At 40.2% G+C, this 20,397-nt stretch overlaps 1 long non-coding RNA gene across 1 annotated transcript in view; it reads right to left on the bottom strand.

The window, feature by feature from the left end:
• Positions 1-276: 276 nt before the first annotated feature.
• Positions 277-20,397, bottom strand: part of LOC134319539 (uncharacterized) — an 83,102-nt gene continuing 62,981 nt past the window's right edge. The window contains exons 4-6 of the long non-coding RNA XR_010013529.1: positions 14,987-15,079; positions 14,761-14,807; positions 277-619 (exon numbers count right to left, since the gene is read on the bottom strand). This is a non-coding gene — a long non-coding RNA (uncharacterized LOC134319539). The remainder of the gene's footprint in view (positions 620-14,760; positions 14,808-14,986; positions 15,080-20,397) is intronic.

Below are 20,397 nucleotides of genomic sequence, written 5' to 3' on the forward strand. Positions count from 1 at the left end.
GAAAGGTTGAGAGTTCAAATCCCAGCTCTGCCATGCAGCCACTGTTGCGCCCTTGAGCAAGGCCCTTAACCCTCTCTGCTCCAGGTGTGCCATACATGGGCTGACCCTGCGCTCTGACTCCAGCTCCCAAACAAGCTGAAATATGCAAAGAAAGAATTTCATTGTACTGTACGTCTGAGTATGTATATATGACAAATAAAGGCATTCTAAACATTTATAACAATTAACAGAATTTTTATCTTTAGAATGCAAAAACAAATATTCTTTACTCCCAAAATCCTAGAAAAAGCTCGGTCTCACATATGGACTTGATTCTTTGAGCCGAACAGTGTCTCACTTAGTCCACTGTATGAATAGCGTCTCTTTTCTTTCCAAACATACTGTGCCTTGCAAAGCGTCTCACAGCTTCTTACTGGCCTGAGCAATTTTACAGCGTTCCGATCGACTCTAGTGAAGACGATTCTCACACTCTTCCTGTCCACCATTATCCTGAAGCAGCTTCCTGGTGCTGGACACAGCGAGGCCATGGAGGCGGATGTCTTCTGAGGAGGGCCTTCCACCCACGACCACAAAAGAACTGCCCAAATATTTCCCCTCATCCTTCCTTCCTTTGAGAACCCTGGACATGACATCATGAGTTTGGAGCAGAAAAGGAAGACACGGGAGGAGGATGAAGAGAACCAAAGGCAGAGTCAGAGAGGGAGAGAGAGCTTCTTAGAGAAAGGAATGATACACTTAGAGTAATGCTGCATTCGACTTAGCTTGCATTAAAGTCATTTAAGACCTCTGTGTGTGGGAAAATAAGTTGATTTGTTTTGAGTAAATTCTACAGCAATCTCATTTAAAAGTCAAAGAATGCTACCTAATAGTTGACTGTGTGAGCAGCCATGTTATTATGACATCATACGCCTAACTGAGGGGACTGGTCCAGGTATCGGTTCCTAGAAGTCAGAGTTTGGACTCGCACTGGACACACTGCAAGACTTATATCATCCTAATCAATTTGGAATGATTGTTTAGTCCTCAAACCCTCTAACAATACAAGTTTTGACCAGAACAAAACGTAACACCTTTAGATTATGCTATGAAGTACACCGATCAGCCATAACATTAAAACCACCTCCTTGTTTCTACACACATTGTCCATTTTATCATCTCCACTTACCATATAAAAGCACTTTGTAGTTCTACAATTACTGGTCAGGACTCTCCCAGGACCACCACAGTGGTATTTTTTATTATTTATTTTATAATTTTTTCACTGCCTCTTCAAGGTGTAGACTTGAGAGTTGACAGATCTAGAATTTTATATTAAAATTATAATTTATTTGTTAAATACAGATAAAGTTGCACTTTAAATTTTATTTTAAATGCTTGTATGGTGCTGTCAAACAAGCCAAAGATGCTGCTAAATGTTCTGTATTAAAATAAAAACAGCAGTTTTGCAAGTGTGATGTTGTAGGTTCTGTATTTATTCCTTTAGAACAGGGGTGTCAAACTCAAGGCCCGCGGGCCAGATCCGGCCCGCCGCGTCATTTGATCCGGCCCGCGAGAGCTTAAACGACTGTATGATTGTTGTTTTGGTTCGAGTCGTTACAGAGACGCGCTTATAATTTAATGCGCTCCTGCGCCTTTAAGAGACAACGTGACATCGTAGTCATGGCAACTAACTTTAACCTTCGCTAAGAAGCCATGTGGACTTACGGCAAAAGAACACGGGGGTAGTGTAGTCAGTAATGTAAACAATAATAAATAAATACAAATAATTATATTGCAATATAATACCCAAGCATCGTCTGTAAGTAGTGGCGTTTATATTCTCAGTTGTTAGTAAATGTTTACTGAGTATATCACAGCGTTTTAGTTACAAATTTTAAGTTACAAAGTAATTAAATACTATTGTTACGTTACTACAGCAATTAGTATATTTACACACAATTTTAACTCGTTATTTTACGTTTGGTTAAATCTCATATTGTACCAGATGTAACACTTGACTACAGCTGTGTGCTTTTACTGTATTAGGTTCTTTATTGTTTTTATTGTTTGTATTTTTACTTCATTCTGGTGCACACAGTGTATCACACAGCTGGGAAGCAAATAAACCGACTGTATTCTGAAGGGAGCTGTCTGTCTGTCTGTCTGTCTGTCTGTCTAGCTGAGAAAGGGGGATAAACTATTAGTGAGGGCAGAATGATTGTCTTAAAAATACACTGTAAAATCCTAAATAAACTGCATCTTTCAAAATGCATGCTGATTTTGTGACCTGCAAAGTGACACATCCCGCCAGTAGATGATGTTACACATATTTACACATGATCCTAAAATGTACAAGAAGATAATTAAGAAAATTAAGCATAAGGAGGAAATTTAATGAAAGTGAAAACAAGTTTGTGCTTCAGGAAGAGAAACCGGTGCGTCTCTTGTGTTATGAGGCCGTGTCTGTGGTAAAGTAGAACAATATAAATGCAGAATTCAGCCTCCAAGAAAAACAGCAATGTGACTGCAATCACAGCAGGATACGTTACAATCGGCCCTTTGAGGGCCACCATAATGCTGATGTGGCCCTCGGTGAAAATGAGTTTGACACCCCTGCTTTAGAATATTTGTTTCACAGTCTGAGCATTGTTATTTAGATAGCTAGTTATAAAACGGATAGTTCCGGTCCTAAAATCTGATTGGCTGAGCCGCGTTATCCCCGGTATCCCCGATATACGCACACCTTCCATATCAATACGCCACTGAAAAGAATAAGTACAAACTTGGTTGAACACTATTTTAAGTCATGTACTATACATGGAAATGTCCAGATTAATATAAACAGTAATTCTAATCATTAGTCCAGAAAATAGTGTAATAGTGTTTGTGGAGGAATGTTTACTGCGAATGTTATGTTCGCCCTCATGTTGTCTAGCAACACTGTTAACGGACTACCTGATTTCGCGGAAGAATGCTTTTTGTAAGGGTTTTTGTAAATCAAAACATTTATAAATTGAACATTGTTTTATTTTATTATATTTTATGTTGACCGCCGTTTTATAAAAGCAATAAGCCACTCGTGACCGTGCGTTACTGCTATGATTTTATCACAGGGAAAGACAACCTTCCCCGTGATAAAATCACAGTAATGCACGGTCTCTCGTGGCTTATTGCTTTATTTAACCATGGTGCATTGAGACATGTATTATTACTGCTTAGGAGAAATGACGGTATCGGATTGGTATTGGTATCAGCAGATACCCAATACTCAATTTGCAGTATCGGTATCGGACATAAAAAAGTGGTATTGGTATGACAGATGAAATGAGCTTCTTTGCGTTTAATAGGCCACGAAAATATCAGTTCCATTTCAGAAAAACATGCATTTCTGTCTCTCTGTCTCTCTTCCTCTTGTATAAAATCTAATATAAGACTCTAATAGAGTAAATTAGGGCATGAGCTCGGATGATGCAGCACAAGGCCTCTTTTAACATTTCTCCAGGGCCTAGGGCTTTTCCCCCCCTCTATCTCACAGGAAGGGCTTTAGCAATTCAAAAGCGCTGCTCTGCTCGGCTGTTTAGTACCTGCGTGCAAATTAAACCGATACGATTTGCACGTGGCTTTGAAGTGCTTTTTGTGCACTTTTGTCTCGGCTGTAGGACGGCTGTAGGGGAGGCTGTAGGGGAGGCTAAGTAAAGCAGGGACGAGTTGAATGACTCAAAGGTCCCAAAGAAAGCTACAGAGTATCAAACCACATGCCTCACTCAGACAAGGCGAGGTAGGGGGCTGCAGGGGGTCGCAAAAAGAAAGTTGCAAGGAATCAGAAACTGAAAGGAACGGCCATTTTTTTCCCTTCTTTTTGGAGAAGCCAGCTGTAAATGGCCACACTCTTTATGAACCGCCAGCATAACCATCAATTTTAGCTCTTCTCATTTAGAGCTGCAGGCACAGCGACAGCAACTGGACGCGGAATGCTTGGGCTCGGTGGCTTCTTAGCCAATCAGCTGCCTCCAGCTGTCCCGCTCTCAGAAAGCATTCACGAGGGTGGCTGCTGTTCGCTAGTGACAGCAGTTCCTTCAGCTGGCTTTTCTTTCTCACTTCTTCCTTCCTAAATTCTCAACTGTGCAGACACACCCGCCACATCCCCCTCCGACAACCAACCTCGGCTTTGCTTATTCTCTTTTCTTTATGGTACATTACAGCAAGTTTCCCTAAACGCAGATTCTCCTTCTTGATTTCACTTCTCAGTCTACGCATATATTTTACGGTCCTTCAGCTGAAATTCCCTTGTTCTTTTCCCAGGTGCTGGTGATTGGGGTCGTAGGCCAGTGCGGGTTGGGGCCTCAGCCTGTGTTTAGTGAGGTCGGTGGTATTTCAAAGCTCAACCCTGTAAAACAATCTGAAAGAGTCTCCCATTAGCATCCATCAGGATACCCTAAAAGCTCCCCGCTCAGTCGAGGAGGTACAAGAGTTCTCAGAGTGAAAGGCATTCTGGAAGGGGGAAGAGGGCGAGAATGAAGAAGGAATGGGGGTGGGCTACCGATCAAGATGGGCAACCTGGCTTAAGACATGCAGGAAATATTTCAGGTTTGTCAGAGCATAGCACAAGCATTGTTTTTGTTCTTGCTTGCTGTCTACTGCTCACATCACTTATTTTCACTTATTTTTTACCGTCTCTTTAATTTTAAAACACTTCCTTTCTTTTCCCATCTTAAATTTCTCAACTGTGTTGAATATGTAAGAAGAGAATATCTCCATCTGTGCGATCTCTTCTTTCAGCTCTTCAACTTTCAAGCCTTGGCAGCTCCACGCTTGCCCTCTAGAGCAAGGCCAGCGTTAGATGGACTGTGAGAAAAGAGGGATTTTACCTACCTAAACTTCTGCTTACTCATGTATGATTTACATAGTCTCTCGTCTGTTCAGGCAAAAAATGTGCCGTGTTTGTGCAACTGAAAGGATTTACAAGAAACTGAATGTTTCACATGAGTATAACAATCCTTGTCCAGCTTGTCTGCTTTGCATACCTTTTAATTAATAAAGATAAAGGAATGTTTTTGTTTGTCTATTGAATTTTAACATCATGTTTTACACTTTGGTTACATTAATTTACATTTTCATTATTTAGCAGATGCTTTTATCCAAAGCGACTTACAATTATGACTAAGTACAATTTGAGCAATTGATGGTTGATCAGGGGCCAAACAGTGGCACATTTGGCAGTGGTAATCTTCGAACCAGCAACCTTCTGCTTGCTAGTCCTGTACCTTATCCACTGAGCCACCACTGCCTATTCATGACAGAGACTGTAGTTATTCGTTTCACAAGATTCCTCAGTTCACAAGTTTAATGTCAAACACAGTCATGGACAATTTAGTATCTCCAATTCACCTCACTTGCATGTTTTTTGCAGAGATGGGGACTCCGAGTCCGAGTCGCACGTAAGTCGCACACACAGCGACTTCAGACTTCGGACTCGCAAAAAATTACTTGCAGACAACAAAAGTCAGCAGCATGTGTTAACATTAGTTACGTGTGACAATTATATATATATATATATATATATACTGTATATATATGATCCGACATCATTCTGATCGTGTCATTTTCTGCTCTCTAATAACGCTCCTGCCGTTTTAACCCGCAATGCACGCAATGGGTAAATGTTCCAGCCAGCTTCCGGCGTAGTGATGAAGCGTTGCTCCCTACTCCCTCTTTTGGATTGGAATCTCACTTAAAATGGTGGAATACCCTACGTAGTGCACTTCACTGGAACAGCAGGTGTGAATGAAAGACTTTACAGAATTGGTGCTAATGGTTGGAAGAACCGCTTTCTGAACCAATCAGACCTTCTGATTGTAATTTTTAGTAAGAAATGCTGTTATCTGCATTTATTCAGTTTGTGTCACACAGATGATGTGTCAATGAAACGCTTGATTGGCTTTCTAACGAGTTCGTGTTTTACTTCACAACCGGGAAAAGTTTGGAGGTTTTTAATTTTAAGCACGTTTACAAAATAACGGATTCTATTTTTAATGGGACACACGGTTATACATTTAATACCATATGGAAGAACATAAGCTAAGGTAAGCAGTGGTTATGATTTTTTTATGCTGTGTTTTGGATTTTGGCCACTGTGCCTGATTTATCGCGCACTTTAGTTTTGCAATGACAACAAAACATATCAGTTTAAGCTTTTAACTGGTACCTAGGAAAGTAAAGGCACGAAGTAAAATGTCAAAATACAGTCAATAATCTGTTGTTGTTTTTTATCTGAACTTACATATTATTTATTTCTACGCTACATTTCGAATATATGTTTTGTGTAGATTATGTTGATTTGTGACTTGACTCAGACTCGTATTTTGTGACTTGTGAACATCTCTGGTTTTTGGACTGTGGGAGGAAACCCACGCAGACACGGGGAGAACATGCAAACTCTACACAGAAAGGACCCGGACCACCCCACCTGGGGAACAAACCCAGGAGATTAAGGAATGTAAAAAATAAAAAAATAATAAGGTAGATAATAATCTGGTGCACAATATGCACAATTACTGCATTTATTGTGTTTAAATTGAAAAGACAAATGTAATATTAATTCATCATAAGTAGCCACTTCATCTTGAGGGTCAGAATGGGTTCAGACTCCTGAATATACTAGTAGAGAGCCAGAAATAAAACCTGGACAGGAAACCAATACATCACAGAACACTACCCAATAACATATTTACTCTCTCACTTAGTAACTTACACCTGGGGGCTGTATAACCAATCACGTGTTTGAAAGGTGGAAATGTACCAATGTACCCGGCACAGCAGGTACAACTTCAATCCCAGAAAAGATTAGACAATAGGACAAATAAATTTAAGCTGAGAGCAATGATTTGGGAATTCTTTTTGCTGTATATTCAATTAAAAATCTATTCAAATATTTAATACGTCAACTTTTCATTCATTTGTATTTATAAATACTTTGATAGCTCAACACTTTCAACAAAGTTGGGACAGGGGCGTGTTTACCGCCGTTGTTTAACCACGTTGGTGCTTTTACAGATGTGCAACCAACATATGCAGCACACAGGTTTGCACTTTGTGTCAGTGTGTTACAGATGAGCTTAAGCAGCGTATCTGGATGTAGATGTACGACTTCCATTCATTGTGCAGTCGAGTCTTAACTTGCATTTGCAGATGCAGCAACAATCTGTATTTACTCTGTATTTAAGTATTGCAGAACCCATGTGGCTATATTCAGTACAGAAACACGTTGCCTTTTAATTGCAGTGCCGCTTTTAATAATGTTATGGACTGTAGGTGGTAAAACACCCACATTTGTTGCAACTGTGCAACTGCTGCATGCCTTGATCTGACAAACTGTAAAAACATGAGCCTATTGCTAATGTATACCAGTGATAACAGTGTGCATCAGTGGCGGCTGCTGGTCTTTCAAAGAGGGGAAGCTCATTGTCGGCTTATATCATAAAATTTGTCAATTTATTTATACATAAATTCTGCCCTCCGTTCCTTTTCAAGAAAATGGCCTGAAATGGGTTGCAGTTTGTCTTTCGACTTCACTCGCAAAATCCGCGATGGGACTGAAGCTCCCAGTGAAATAGCTGTCAATCAAAATGGGATTCAGCCTTTCGACTGATCCTCCAATCATCTTGCAGAAGCTCCGCGTCCAGACCGGAGGGTCAAAATTGAAAAAAAAACGTTCCATGCAGTCCCATTGAAGTGAATAGACGCTCAGCTTCTACGGGCAAATGTATAGTATGTATAGAAAGTATGTATGTGTATATGTATTTTAGGGGAAGCTGAGCTTCCCTTGCAGTCTTAGAGAAATCGCCACTGGTGTGCATGTACAGTAATATAAATAATATGCAAGTACAGTATGTATATAAAGTGCATGCACAGTATTAAAAATAGTATGCAAGTACAGTATGTATATAGTGTGAATGTACAGTATTATATATAGTATGCAAGTACAGTTGTAGCCTAGTGGTTAAGGTACCGAGCTAGTAGTCAGAAGGTTGCTGGTTCAAGCCCCACCACTGCCAGGTTGCTGCTGTTGGGCTCTTGAGCAAGGCCCTTAACCCTCAATTGCTTAGACTGTAAACTGTCACATTACTGTGTCACTTTGGATAAAGGCGTCTGCTAAATGCCGAAAAAATCAAATGTCAATGTTATGTATATAAAGTGTGCATGTACAGTATTATATATAGTATGCAAGTACAGTATGTACAGTGTATCACAAAAGTGAGTACACCCCTCACATTTCTGCAGATATTTAAGTATATCTTTTCATGGGACAACACTGACAAAATGACACTTTGACACAATGAAAAGTAGTCTGTGTGCAGCTTATATAACAGTGTAAATTTATTCTTCCCTCAAAATAACTCAATATACAGCCATTAATGTCTAAACCACCGGCAACAAAAGTGAGTACACCCCTAAGAGACTACACCCCTAAATGTCCAAATTGAGCACTGCTTGTCATTTTCCCTCCAAAATGTCATGTGATTTGTTAGTGTTACTAGGTCTCAGGTGTGCATAGGGAGCAGGTGTGTTCAATTTAGTAGTACAGCTCTCACACTCTCTCATACTGGTCACTGAAAGTTCCAACATGGCACCTCATGGCAAAGAACTCTCTGAGGATCTTAAAAGACGAATTGTTGCGCTACATGAAGATGGCCAAGGCTACAAGAAGATTGCCAACACCCTGAAACTGAGCTGCAGCACAGTGGCCAAGATCATCCAGCGTTTTAAAAGAGCAGGGTCCACTCAGAACAGACCTCGCGTTGGTCGTCCAAAGAAGCTGAGTGCATGTGCTCAGCGTCACATCCAACTGCTGTCTTTGAAAGATAGGTGCAGGAGTGCTGTCAGCATTGCTGCAGAGATTGAAAAGGTGGGGGGTCAGCCTGTCAGTGCTCAGATCATACGCCGCACACTACATCAAATTGGTCTGCATGGCTGTCACCCCAGAAGGAAGCCTCTTCTGAAGTCTCTACACAAGAAAGCCCGCAAACAGTTTGCTGAAGACATGTCAACAAAGGACATGGATTACTGGAACCATGTCCTATGGTCTGATGAGACCAAGATTAATTTGTTTGGTTCAGATGGTCTCAAGCATGTGTGGCAGCAATCAGGTGAGGAGTACAAAGATAAGTGTGTCATGCCTACAGTCAAGCATGGTGGTGGGAATGCCATGGTCTGGGGCTGCATGAGTGCAGCAGGTGTTGGGGAGTTACATTTCATTGAGGGACACATGAACTCCAATATGTACTGTGAAATACTGAAGCAGAGCATGATCCCCTCCCTCCGGAAACTGGGTCGCAGGGCAGTGTTCCAGCATGATAATGACCCCAAACACACCTCTAAGACGACCACTGCTTTATTGAAGAGGCTGAGGGTAAAGGTGATGGACTGGCCAAGCATGTCTCCAGACCTAAACCCAATAGAACATCTTTGGGGCATCCTCAAGCGGAAGGTGGAGGAGCGCAAAGTCTCGAATATCCGCCAGCTCCGTGATGTCGTCATGGAGGAGTGGAAAAGCATTCCAGTGGCAACCTGTGAAGCTCTGGTAAACTCCATGCCCAGGAGAGTTAAGGCAGTTCTGGGAAATAATGGTGGCCACACAAAATATTGACACTTCAGGAACTTTCACTAAGGGGTGTACTCACTTTTGTTGCCGGTGGTTTAGACATTAATGGCTGTATATTGAGTTATTTTGAGGGAAGAATAAATTTACACTGTTATATAAGCTGCACACAGACTACTTTTCATTGTGTCAAAGTGTCATTTTGTCAATGTTGTCCCATGAAAAGATATACTTAAATATCTGCAGAAATGTGAGGGGTGTACTCACTTTTGTGATACACTGTATATAAAGTATGCATGTGTAGTATGTATATATAGTATGCGTGTGTAGTATGTATATAAAGTATGCATGTATAGTATGTATGTAAAGTATACATGTGTAGTATGTATATAAAGTGTGCATGTGTAGTATGTATAGAAAGTATGTATGTGTAGTATGTATATAAAGTATGCATGTGTAGTATGTATACAAAGTATGCATGTACAGTATGTATACAAAGTATGCATGTGTAGTATGTATATAAAGTATGCATGTGTAGTATGTATACAAAGTATGCATGTACAGTATGTATACAAAGTATGCATGTGTAGTATGTATATAAAGTATGCATGTGTAGTATGTATACAAAGTATGCATGTACAGTATGTATATAAAGTGTGCATGTGTAGTATGTATATAAAGTATGCATGTATAGTATGTATGTAAAGTATACATGTGTAGTATGTATATAAAGTGTGCATGTGTAGTATGTATATAAAGTATGCATGTGTAGTATGTATACAAAGTATGCATGTACAGTATGTATACAAAGTATGCATGTGTAGTATGTATATAAAGTATGCATGTGTAGTATGTATACAAAGTATGCATGTACAGTATGTATATAAAGTGTGCATGTGTAGTATGTATATAAAGTATGCATGTATAGTATGTATGTAAAGTATACATGTGTAGTATGTATATAAAGTGTGCATGTGTAGTATGTATATAAAGTGTGCTTTTGTAGTATGTAGTATGTATGTGTAGTATGTATATAAAGTATGCATGTGTAGTATGTATACAAAGTATGCATGTACAGTATGTATACAAAGTATGCATGTGTAGTATGTATATAAAGTATGCATGTGTAGTATGTATACAAAGTATGCATGTACAGTATGTATACAAAGTATGCATGTGTAGTATGTATATAAAGTATGCATGTGTAGTATGTATATAAAGTATGCATGTGTAGTATGTATATAAAGTATGCATGTACAGTATGTATATAAAGTGTGCATGTGTAGTATGTATATAAAGTATACATGTGTAGTATGTATATAAAGTATGCATGTACAGTATGTATACAAAGTATGCATGTGTAGTATGTATATAAAGTATGCATGTATAGTATGTATGTAAAGTATACATGTGTAGTATGTATATAAAGTGTGCATGTGTAGTATGTATATAAAGTGTGCATGTGTAGTAGGTATATAAAGTGTGCATGTGTAGTAGGTATATAAAGTGTGCATGTGTAGTATGTATATAAAGTGTGTATGTGTAGTACGTACATAAAGCTTTAATGTGCAGTATGTATATAAAGTATGCATGTGCAGTATGTATATAAAGTACGTATGTGTAGTACGTACATAAAGCGTTCATGTGTAGTATGTATATAAAGTGTGCATGTGTAGTATGTATATACAGTGTGCATGTGTAATAATAATAATTATAAATTTTATTTATAACGCACTTTACATTTGAAAACAAATCTCAAAGTGCTACAGAAAAAGAGTAATATAAAAAAAGTAGTGTGTAGTATGTATATAAAGTGTGCGTGTGTAGTATGTATATAAAGCGTTCATGGGCAGTATGTATATAAAGTATGCATGTTCAGTATGTTTATAAAGTACGTATGTGTAGTACGTACATAAAGCGTTCATGTGTAGTATGTATATAAAGTGTGCATGTACAGTATGTATGTAAAGTATGCATGTGTAGTATCTATATAATGTGTGCGTGTGTAGTATGTATATAAAGTGTGCATGTGTAGTATGTATAGAAAGTATGTATGTGTAGTATGTATAGAAAGTGCATGTGTAGTATGTATGGCTGCTGTACTAACAGCTGTCCTGCTGGTGCTGAGTGTGCTCAGCTGTCCACCCGAGGATGATACACTCAGCTTCTCAGGGAAGAGGATGTGATCTCATCGGTTAAAAATTCAACTTATGTTGTCTGCTGCTCATGACTTAACCCAGACTTTTTCTTTGTGTCGAGCGTCCTCCTCTTCAGATTCCCACCCACTTTTTTCTTCCCTTTCCTCTGGCTTCCTATTCCTCAAATACACACATAATTTAAGGCTGATACTGGAAAGAAAAGCAAAATGTGTCGATACGCCTTTATCCATTTACTGAATTAATACTGTTTTTATTTTAACATACAAATGGGTGACAAAGTATGTGTATGAATTAGTAAAATAACCTTAACTAATACAGAGAATGGGGGGGGGGGGGGATTTTTACAGATTATATGATTAACATGATGGACAATTGTTTGTGCAGCATAGCTCCAATGTCTTGGGGACATGGGTTTGTTCCTTACCTCTGGTTACTATCTATATGGTGTGTAATTCCCCTGGATGTAAAGTAATGCATGTCTGTTGCCCTGAAATGGACTGGCACCCTGTCCAGAGTGTATTTATAGAACCCACTGATCAGGATAAGGTGGTTACTTAAGATGATTGAATGAACGAACGAACGAATGAATAAATGAATCACAGCTTCTCAATGTCCTGTTACAAATACAATTAGGTTAACATGTTGGTGCACGCTAGATGGATCCAAAGCTTCGTGGTGTGGAGTTAGTGTGAAGTTTGACATGCTAGTAGGTGGACTAGTTACTTCCCAGAGGTGGACTTTTGTCCAGTCCAGGGTGTGTTCTCATTTTGCATTCTCAATGTGTGTTTCCAGTTTATTTATTAGACTCTCAATTAGACTGATCAGTATTTCCTTATAGTGACTGTATTAATGAATAAAACAATAGGTAAAGAATAATAAGTATTAGCTAGAATGCACTGTCTCACATTGAGAGTTAAAACCCAAAAGACTGCACTGCTTGTCAGTAATTAAACCCTCGCCATGCTAATCCGAGCTAGCATGCTAGGTTACATCATGCTGATGTGATGTTCTCGCTTCCAGAGACCTCCAGCGTTCCCCACCGCTGTCTTTTTTGTTCAACAATTGTCAGTCCAGCTGTTGAGCCTCGGCAGATGATGGGGCCGCTTCATAACTCAGGCCGTTGTGAGATGTGTTAGCAATGAGGCGAGTGCAGCCTAAGCTTCCTGTCTTAGGGCAAAGGGCCTCTGTCTTTGCATAAGCACAAGATATATGGAGTCACATATGGCCCTTAAACTCTATACTCATGGGGCTTAGTGCTTGGTCCATGTTCGCTTTTTTCATTGTCGATGCTACAACTTTTGGCCGTAAGCGTTGCAGGGAGCCAGGAGACCCTGGTTCCCACCACCACCACCCCTCATGGGCTGTATAATTTAACAGAAATAAATCTGCTGTAAGGGTTATTTTCTGTAGAAATAATAAGAGGAAAGCTGAAAAAGTACATTAATAAAAAATACATTTGATTACTTCATAACTGATCGTGCCACTTTTTCTTATCTTCCACTAAGCTAACTGTCAAAAAACAATTGGTGTAACGGTGCAAATTACATTTACAGCATTTATCAGATGCCTTTATCCAAAGCGACTTACATTACAGTTACAGTATACAGACAGTCTGAGCAACTGAGGGTTAAGGGCCTTGCTAAAGGGGCCCAGCAGCAGCAACCTGGCAGTGGTGGGCTTAGAACCCGCTACTTTCTGATTACCAGTCCAGTACCTTAACCACTAGCATGTCCCAGCTTGTTTGAAAGAGCGCAGCATCAGCTGTTAGAGCAGAGAGGGTTAAGGGCCTTGTTTAAGGGCCCAACAGTGGCTGCATGGCAAAGCTGGGATTCGAACTCTCAACCCTTTCAGTTGATAGCCCAAAGCCCTACCCACTAGGCTACCACTGTCAACATTGTACAGGACTGATCAGGAACACACAATTAATTACGGTTCATTTAACAGAATAAACAGTTTGGGCAAAATGTACTGTTTATATTTAACCTAGATGACGAGCCGACACATATTACGAGTAATTGGGATGCTAATTAAGTGTTCTATTTAGTAATGAAGTACGCGATTGGGACGCAGCCATAATTTTATCGCTACATTACAAGCATAAAAACAAAAGTAAAAGAAAGGCTCAGGTTATTCATACAGTACTAACGGTAGCTATGGCTACATCATACCTGTGTTAGTTCACCAGGACAAACAAAAACAACATGCAGTTATTCCAGCGGGATGTACAGTTCATGAAAATGACCGTTTGCTTCTTGTGCTAAGCTAATTTAACTGTAAAAAGCCCACGCCTCGCTACTGAAGCATGAGGTGAATCAACACACCTGCAAGAATGGAAATGGTAAATGTTTGTAAAAGCATCTCTTGCAGACATTCCAGCCCTCATACTCAAATCACCTAAACACGGTGATTGTGTATTGAAGTAAACAGAATTCTAAACACAGTACATTTACATTTTCGACATTTAGCAGACGAAATTTAGCAGACACGACTTACAGTACTTTGACAGTATATTATCTAAGCAATTGAGGGTAAAGGGCCTTGCTCGAGGGCCCAACAGTGGCAGCCTGACAGTGGTGGGGCTTGAACCAGCGACCTTTCGATTACTAGTCCAGCACTTTAACCGTTAGGCTACAACTGCCCAGTGTAGTGATTAACTGCAGTAAACACCAGCCGTTTACAAGTTTACTAAAAGCAAGCCTCCCTCTCACACCAAAGATTCCTTATTTTAAATACTACTTATATGGTGGCACGATGGGTAGCACTGTTACCTCACAGCAAGAAGGTCCTGGGTTCGATTCTCAGGTCAAGCATTCCGGGTGCTTTCTGTGTAGAGTTTGCATGTTCTCCCCATGTCTGTGTGTTTTTTCTCTGGAAGCTTTGGTTTCCTCCCACAGTCCAATAACATGCAGTCAGGTTAACTGGAAATACTTATATCCCCCTAAGTATGAGTGAGTGAGTGTGTGTGAATGTGTGTGTGTGAGTGTGTTTGTGATGAACTAGCGACCTGTACGGGGTGTTTCCTACCTTTCACCAATTGAATCAGACCCACTGCGAACCTTAGTAGGATGGAGCTGTGGTAAAACAGACAATAAATGAATGAATAGGTAAGCAAAATCTAGAATATTTACAGTAGTTAGCTACTTATAAAGGTTTCTTTATGTACAAGAATACAAATAAATTACAGTAGTACAAAGAATATTATTTATTTTATATCACTTAAGCTCGATAATTAGTAGGGGTATCCACTTACTTTTTCTTAGTAGGGTATCCACAATTGATGGATCTTATTGATGGTTCATCTAGATCTTAGTAAATCTCTAAGTTGGATGGTAATGGATAATCCCTGGCAAAAAAAAATGACCTGAAGGTTTCCCTTATATTGCAGTTTATCAAACAATCCTGCTCTATTGTACTGACCAACACCCGACACACATACCACTCTTATCTTAATCTGTTCGTCGTGTAGAGATTGATCTGTTCCCAAACTGTTTAGGAAACACTAATGAGTGCCTTGGGACAAACTGACATCTCTTTACGAAAGATATACACCGATCAGCCATAACATTAAAACCACCTCAATGTTTGTTTCTAGAAGCACTTTGTAGTTCTACAATTACCGACTTTAGTCCATCTGTTTCTCTACATACAGTGGGGCCAAAAAGTATTTAGTCAGCCACTGATTGTGCAGGTTCTCCTACTTAGAAAGATGAGAGAGGTCTGTAATTTTCATCATAGGTACACTTCAACTATGAGAGACAAAATGAGAAAAAAAATCCAGGAAATCACATTGTAGGATTTTTAAAGAATTTATTTGTAAATTATGGTGGAAAATAAGTATTTGGTCAATAACAAACAAGCAAGATTTCTGGCTCTTACAGACCTGTAACTTCTTCTTTAAGAAGCTCTTCTGTCCTCCACTCGTTACCTGTATTAATGGCACCTGTTTTACCTCGTTATTTGTCCACAGCCTCAAACAGTCAGACTCCAAACTCAACCATGGCCAAGACCAAAGAGCTGTCGAAGGACACCAGGAAGAAAATTGTAGACCTGCACCAGGCTGGGAAGAGTGAATCTACAATAGGCAAGCAGGTTGGTGTGAATAAATCAACTGTGGGAGCAATTGTAAGAAAATGGAAGACATACAAGGCCATTGATAATCTCCCTCGATCTGGGGCCCCACGCAAGATCTCATCCCGTGGGGGCAAAAATCTCAGAACTACACGGAGGGACCTGATGAATTACCTGCAGAGAGCTGGGACCAAAGTAACAAAGGCTACCATCAGTAACACACTACGCCGAGAGGGACTCAAATCCTGCAGTGCCAGGCGTGTCCCCCTGCTTAAGCCAGTACATGTCCAGGCCCGTCTGAAGTTTGCCAGAGAGCATATGGATGATCCAGAAGAGGATTGGGAGAATATCATGTGGTCAGATGAAACCAAAATGGAACTTTTTGGTAAAAACTCAACTCGTCGTGTTTGGAGGAAGAAGAATGCTGAGTTACATCCCAAGAACACCATACCTACTGTGAAGCATGGGGGTGGAAACATCATGCTTTGGGGCTGTTTTTCTGCAAAGGGGACAGGACGACTGATCCGTGTTAAGGGAAGAATGAACGGGGCCATGTATCGTGAGATTTTAAGCCAAAACCTCTTTCCATCAGTAAGAGCATTGAAGATGGAACGTGGCTGGGTCTTCCAGCATGACAAGGATCCCAAACACACCACTCGGGCAACGAAGGAGTGGCTCCGTAAAAAGCATTTCAAGGTCCTGGAGTGGCCTAGCCAGTCTCCAGACCTCAACCCCATAGAAAATTTGTGGAGTCTGTGTTGCCCAGCGACAGCCCCAAAACATCACTGCTCTAGAAGAGATCTGCATGGAGGAATGGGCCAAAATACCAGCTACAGTGTGTGCAAACCTGGTGAAGACTTACAGGAAACGTTTGACCTCTGTCATTGCCAACAAAGGTTATGTTACAAAGTATTGAGTTGAACTTTTGTTATTGACCAAATACTTATTTTCCACCATAATTTACAAATAAATTCTTTAAAAATCCTACAATGTGATTTCCTGGATTTTTTTTTCTCATTTTGTCTCTCATAGTTGAAGTGTACCTATGATGAAAATTACAGACCTCTCTCATCTTTCTAAGTAGGAGAACCTGCACAATCAGTGGCTGACTAAATACTTTTTGGCCCCACTGTACTTTGTTAGCCACCTTTCATGCTGTTCTTCAGTGGTCAGGACTCTCCCAGGACCACTACAGAGCAGGTATTATTTTGGTGTTGGATCATTCTCAGCACTGCAGTGAAAGCAGGCTAAAAAGGTATTTAGAGAAACAGATGGACTACAGTCTGTAATTGTAGAACTACAAAGTGCTTCTATATGGTAAGTGGAGCTGATAAAATGGACAGTGAGTGTAGAAACAAGGAGGTGGTTTTAATGTTATGGCTGATCGATGTATGTTGTTGATCACCTGACAAGAAAGTGAGTTAACAACACACATTCTTATAGAGTTTATGTCTATATTTTCCTCTGTAGAATGCACCTAGCTCTTCTGCTACCTTTCAAAAGCTATCTTCTGTTTTGTCTGAGGACCATTCAGCTACACCACCCCCTCCACTCCCCCAACCCTAAAACACACACACTCCTCGATCCGTGTGTGCTGAAAGCAGGCCGAGCCCTGTCAATGATAATTGTCTGCAGACGACCACAGCCTTCCCTGCACCATAACCCTTATGTTCGGCTTGGTAAAGTATTCCCAGCACCTTTGCACCGGAGCAAAAACGGATGTCATTAGCCAGTTTCCTAGCCTGGCTCCAGTTCTTTACTTCTCTCTCTCCTCATAACATTAGCCTAAATTATCCCTGATTGTTTGAAGTTAGCCCTGTGCAGCTGAATTGGGTCCATACGAGAATGGTTCTAAGGTCATCTGTAACAATCTATTTCACTGGCTCATTATTCTCCAGCCAAACTTTTAAGAAGTCAGTTTTCTTCTCAGGCTGTTCCTAAACTGATAAATGGCAGAAACCTACTAAGACGGGATTTTTTCTCCTATAATCACTGGTCTCTCGCTTGTCCAATATAAAACTTTCCGCACTTACTGCATGGAAATTATGTGCAGTAGCTTAAAGGCAAACTGCTCTAATGTAAAGGTTATTTTCTCAATCAGCTCTATGCTGTACATTTTCTACACACATAGATTTTGTTACCAGCCGCTGAACACAAGCAAAATGAGCATTTTACAGTACGTTATGAAAAATAGTATTTCACTTAAAGCTGCCTTTCATGTGCATTCAGTGATGTTTATGTGCTAAATTTACTCTCTTACATTTACTAAAGTAATTTTTTAAACATCTTGGATGGTACAGAAGTCTATATCGCTAGCTCACCACTTCTGAAATGAAGGGAATTAAATGTTCATTCTGCTACTTTTTGCATAGCTGAATTGTAGAACATGAGTACAGGGTAATGGAGTTTCAAAGGACGTCATTTGTGATCCGGCTTGGATGTCAAAAACTAGTGCAGATGCAGTTTACAGACACATGTCAGAGGCATGGATGTAATTGCAGTTTTGAGATTTCAATTACATAAATAAAGTTTCTGGGTCAAAATATACATAGAGCAACTCAGATAATGAATTTGCTGGTGTGTGTCACTTATGTTTGTGGCATGGCCTTCTAATTCCTTTTTAGTAATAGGTTAGTGATGGGTATATAACCATAACATTAAAACCACCTCCTTGTTTCTACACTCACTGTCCATTTTATCAGCTCCACTTACCATATAGAAGCACTTTGTAGTTGCACCATATAGAAGCACCACTGTAGTCCATCTGTTTCTCTGCATAAGTTTTTAGCCTGCTTTCATGCTGTTCTTCAATGGTCAGGACCCCCACATGACCACTACAGAGCAGGTATTATTTAGGTGGTGGATCATTTTCAGCACTGCAGTGACACTGACATGGTGGTGGTGTGTTAGTGTGTGTTGTGCTGGTATGAGTGGATCAGACACAGCAGCGCTGATGGAGTTTTTAAACACCTCACTGTCACTGCTGGTGGGCAGCGTCCTGTGACCACTGATGGTCTAAAAGATGACCAACTCAAACAGCAGCAATAGATGAGCGATCGTCTCTGACTTTACATCTACAAGGTGGTCCAACTAGGTAGGAGTGTCTAATAGAGTGGACAGTGAGTGGACATGGTATTAAAAACCTCCAGCAGCGCTGCTGTGTCTTATCCGCTCATACCAGCACAACACACACTAACACACCACCACCATGTCAGTGTCACTGCAGTGCTGAGAATCATCCACCACCTAAATAATACCTACTCTGTAGTGGTCCTGTAGGGGTCCTGACCATTGAAGAACAGGGTGAAAGCAGGTTAAAAAAGTATTTAGAGAAACAGATGAGCAAGTTCAAAAGCCAGAGTCTGTCATGGTATGGGGTCGTGTCAGTACCCTTGGCAAAGGTCATTTACACTTTTGTGATGGCAGCATTAATGCAGAAAAGTACATTGAGATCTTAGAGCAACATACACTGCCTTTAAGACATCATCTTTTCCAGGGACGTTCATGCATTTCTCAACAAAACGATGCAAAACCACCTGCTGCACACATTACAAAGGCATGGCTGTGGAAGAAGAGGGTACGGGTACTGGACTGGCCTGCCTGCAGTCCTGACCTGTCCTCAATAGAGAATTTTGAAAGGAAAAATGCGACAACGACGTCCCCGTACTGTTGCATATCTTAAGATGTGTTGCACAGGAAGAATGGGACAAAATAAAAGCTGGAACACTAAATCACTTGGTATCCTCGGTGCCAAAACCTCTTTTAAGTGTGATGAAAAGGAATGGCAACATTACAAAGTATTAAATGCTTTACCGTTTTTTTTGGAATATGTTGCAGGTCTGAAATGCAGGAGTGGGTGTTTATTAATAAATGAAATGACGTTGAGCAGATAAAACATGAAATATTTCAGGTTCATCCTGTCTGCAATGAATTAAAAGTCAAAGTAAATGTAAGAAACTGTGTGTTTTTGTATTAGTTGCTTTTTCCATGCCGTCCCATTTTTTTCTAATTTGGAGTTGTACAAAAAAGCTTCTTGTTGTTGCATATATGCTGATATAAACTGAAACTACTTTAGTTTCCATTGATTGATTTTGTATCTAATCAGTTCTGTGTAATTAATAACACATTACTTGAGTAATTTTTGCCTAGACATTTCCTACTAGTCATTTTTTGGATGAATTTAACTTGAGTAACATTTTTCGCTACACTCCCCACCTCCACTGCTTCTACGAATCTCTCTGTTTTACTGTGAAATGCCTCTGTAATAAATGCAAGGCCTGGAAGAACAGCTGAGGCAGGACTTGCCCAGAATCCCCCCAACTGTTTGAGGCAAGAGAGCAGTTTCCTCATAGCTTGGCTCGGGCGCATGAATGACTCCTTTTTTTTCCAATAATAACCAAACTCCCATACTCAGCATTTGAAACAGCCCTTTCTTTTCTTCGCAGTCTTTTCTTGCTTTGAAATTTCCACCCCTGTCATTCTGGCACGGCTAATGCTAGCTCACAGCTGTAACACAATCCTCTCCACTGCTGGGCCATGCCGAGCCTGAGTCAGTGTAATTGAGTGGGTTGTTGGAGGGGGTGGACGATGGGC

This window comes from Trichomycterus rosablanca, chromosome 8 (genome assembly GCF_030014385.1).
Source record: "Trichomycterus rosablanca isolate fTriRos1 chromosome 8, fTriRos1.hap1, whole genome shotgun sequence".
NCBI classification, from domain to species: domain Eukaryota; kingdom Metazoa; phylum Chordata; class Actinopteri; order Siluriformes; family Trichomycteridae; genus Trichomycterus; species Trichomycterus rosablanca.